The sequence below is a fragment of the Odontomachus brunneus genome, unplaced genomic scaffold (genome assembly GCF_010583005.1).
Source record: "Odontomachus brunneus isolate Ranch 3 - 2012 unplaced genomic scaffold, Obru_v1 Obru_scaffold_146, whole genome shotgun sequence".
Classification (NCBI taxonomy): Eukaryota; Metazoa; Arthropoda; class Insecta; order Hymenoptera; family Formicidae; genus Odontomachus; species Odontomachus brunneus.
The window spans coordinates 550,044-554,315 of record NW_022639596.1 but is presented as its reverse complement, the minus strand read 5'-3'; positions in this window follow the sequence as shown (position 1 = coordinate 554,315).

Below are 4,272 nucleotides of genomic sequence, written 5' to 3'. Positions count from 1 at the left end.
TTTTTTTAGGGTTTTTTTTTTTTTTTTTTTTTTTTTTTTTTTTTTTTAAATATTCTGCTCGATGCTATCGGCCGACTAGGTACCAATTACCTAGCCAACGCCGATCCTAAATAAGTACTGCAAACCTATAAACCTTGTAAAGCACCGATCAGATAATCTCTCTAAATTACGCATTTTTTCTGAGTCTCTCCATGAATTACTCCTCCTTCTCATCCTTTTCCCCACGAACCTCATTGGTTATGAACTTCCTAAACCCTACTCCGTGCCCCTTTTCTCGAAACTTCCATTGGGCACCAGATTTCCCAAGCCCTCCTTATCCATTCCTCAGGAAAACTACTGGTCCTTCGATTTCCAAAATCACCCCACTAATCGACCATCCGAAGGACTTAAAAGAGGCCTCTCTGGCTCTATTTTCCACTTCCCATTTCCTTCTTCTCGCTGGCCGTCGTTGAGAACTCCAGGGCAACTCTTCCGCTGGGAAACTCCAAGGCATCATCTGCCGAAACGCTTTTCTCCACTGGCAACACCGTGGAGAACACGCTGAGGCCCTGCTGACGTTCCGGCTTGCCGATCATCAACACGATAACTCCTAACCCTGCCTTTACCACTTTCTCACGAAAGCGTTACTAGTCCTACGCCCTCATTCATTTCGCTTCTCTATTTTTCGAGCTACTTGCTCATCGACGTTACTAGATCCACGTTTCCGATCTTTAAGCTCCTCATTTTCCAAACCTCTTATACAAGTCTCGCGAGTGTAAAATAGTTAGACCAGATTCGACCACACTAGGGCAACACTCTTCTCCAGCCGCAGCCAGCGCTTCGAAATCTTCTGCATTACAGAGGGAACCTGGCGACTAAAGTGAGTCGACAAATAATATTATTACCCCGCGCTTATCGCCGTGCGTCGTTAATATCGTGCACTTTCTTATTAATAAATTCCCCTTTATTTTCGTACTCCAAATCATCTTCTGATTATTCTTCATCGATTCCTGACCTTGCCATGGAAGCAGAATAAAGAGTCGCGTACCCTGAGATGCCACTAACAATCGTATTCGGCCTTTTAGCCTGTTAATAGTTTCAACGTAACCGCTCACGTTGAAACGCGTCCTCGCGAAGCTAACTAAACCCACGACTAAAATAATAAAATTCACGATACCGGGTTAGCACCAAAAAGATAAATCGCAGGATGTAACAATATGTTGCTGAAATGTTATATAGCTGGAATATAAATTATTATTTCCCAGCAATTATAGGTATTTAATTGTACGCAAAGATTATAAACTATCACTCATATATCACTCAATTTATAAAAATATTATAATTATATATTTTGTATCAAAAATATTTTTACTAAAGATAATAACATAAAAGTATCTTGCCATTCTAAATTAATTAAATCCCAAATAACACAAGATATTCCAGAAGCCTAGAGCTACTCTAGGCGTCAAGTGTATCCAATATGTTCTCAGGCATTTTATGCTATTGGAGTTATTTTCATTTATTCATTTTCATCTTTCTGTACATAATCAAATAGAAAAGATTACTATTGTAATAGTAATTTCCATTATTAAAAAGTGTATCACTTCTTTTTACTATACTAGAACACTAAGCGCGCGCTACGCGCTTATGTAGTGTTCTAGTAATTTAACATTTTTATATATAAAATGAATAAAACATGATATAAAAACAAATACAATCACGCCGACCAAACTTATAATCAGTTATCTCACTTTATAGAAGAACATGAAATTAAACAGATGCTAATAACAATCGATGTTATATTAAATGTTTACGACGCGCCGCCTAATCTCTAATCTAATCAATTAATTGTATTCAACCGCTACAGTTTAAAAAGTCCGACAAACACGTCGTACAACACATGTTATCTTAGTTTAGAGATCAGACTCTACGTCGTAAATTCCTAACGATTATATCGTTGGTCACATTTGATACGTGGAAAATTGTGGAAGGGGCATAAAAAAGTAAGAGGATCAGTTTCATCATGTGTACATATTCCAATTAATCTATCGTGATATGTTCTTTTGTCCATGTCTTTTCAACCTAGAAAGACGTGAAAGTCTATCAGTATGAATAAAGTTACACGTTTTTATTTGTCTTACTTTACATCTACGGCTACCACATGCGTAAACGTTTATATGTTGTTTTATGTCATCAGGTGAAAGACTGATTTATTCGTTATACGTTTTACATTATGCGTTGCGCATTATGTCTTTATGCAACAGCGCACTCTTTCCGTTTAACCAAAAGCTGGAAGCAATAGCTGATAATAGTTTGATTTCAACGGAGATATGCAGGATTCAATTTTGCATATGATATGCAATTCTAAAATTGTTTATTGTGCATATAGCAAATAAGAGTAAGCATATTCGTAATAACAATTTCATGATAGGAACATTTCTGGGAATAACATTTAATTATATGTTTAACGAATATTTTATTTACAGAGTTTCTTTCACAAATTATCTATTTATTTAACATCAATTACAAGCAGATCATGTTGTAAGTTTTAATAAACTTTTAACGAACATTTTAAAATAAAATACAAAACAAATGAACATTTTAACGCAATTTATATTTTTTTCAGGGTCGTGCTTGGCGGATATATCGCTAACGGAGGTGCTTCTCTTCACTTTACAAATTTTGAAATTTTCATATTTCCTGTAAAAAAGAAATATATAGATATAACAAGTACATTTTGCAAGTATGACAAATATACTTACTTCTTGAGACACTTCCAATTTTCTTTTCTGAGGTACCTTATTTGTTCTAGCTAATAAAATTGTTGACATCCGTCCCTCTAATTTTGTAATATGGTCCAAGTTATAAATTTCTAAGTACGGTGGATTAACTGAAAATATAAAAATTTTATATAATTTTATTACACGCATATATATATATATATATATATATATATATATATATATATATTTGGCGCGTGTTTCTTATTTTAGCAGATGTGATCTTTCTCTCGCGGGGAGGGTGATATGACACTCACGTGGTTATATGTTTTATATAAACATTTTTATTGTGGAGGGCTTACATGCGTACTTGTGTATGTATGTGGGTGTTTGCGTATTTGTGCCAGTCGTCTTATCGTTCGCCGGGCCGCCGCGTTGAGCCTCCTTCTAGGGGAGTGGTGCGTCTTTCTCCGTGGATGCTCCGGCCGGGTACAGACTAAGTCCGTCATCCGATTTTCCTTGTTTTTGTGGCGAGGTGATTCGGGTCGTTGGATCCTAACGTCACCGCTAGTTAGCGGAGCCGCTGTCGGGCGAGTCAGTGGCCGTTGAGGGAGCCAGACCCGCCGTAGTTCCCACCTCGGGTAGGCGGCGGTGGTGGTCGCAGGTGCTGGAAGAAGTTCCCACGAAAGCGGGGAAGGAGTTCCAGCCCTTGTAGGTGAAGGCGTTCATAGCCGTGGTGACCGTGCCGCTGGCGTCCTTACACTAGGTTTGCGGACATTGGAGGAGTCTTCCCCGAAAAGTTGGCGTAGATGTCTACTAAGGCCTTTACTTACCGACGGCGTGGGGGCTGGTGCCCGCGTCGTGGAGCTGGCCGCCTGTACCTTCTTCGGCGTGGTGATTTGCCGCGACGCCTCTTCGGCGTCGGTCGACCCGCCGCCGCTTCTGCAGCGGACGCACTTCTTCATCGCGAGAAACCGCTTCTACAGCGGACGCGCTTCTTCAGCGCGAAGAACCGCTTCTGCAGCGGACGCGCTTCTCCAGCGCGAGGAACCGCTTCTGCAGCAGACGCGCTTCTCCAACGCGAAGGCGCTTCTTCAGGGCGTATGCACTTGTACAGTGCGGAGACCCGCTTCTGCAGTGGACGGATAGCGCCTAAAGGTGCTGTTGACCGAACTCTCAAGGTGTGATTAAAAAGCGCTCAGAGAGACCGGTGTAGCGGAGTGTGTCCGACCTCCCGCGGGGTCTGACTTTTATTGTCTCTAAATTGTAATTTTCTCACGAGAAAACCCCCCTGCGAGTGCGCCGCCGAACGGCGTCGCGCGGAGGCTCTCGCGGTTGCGGCGGCGGCTCGGCTAGCGGCGCCGCGCCGTGTATGTGTGGATCTATATTGATCCGCCACATATATATATTTTTTTTATGTATATAGAAATAAAAATATACGTAACTTTGTTAACGACCAAATTGTTGTACATTTCTGAAAAATTGAATTTAATAAATGCTTCCACACTTACAAAAAACATAAATATTAATATATATATATATATATATATATATATATATATATATATATATA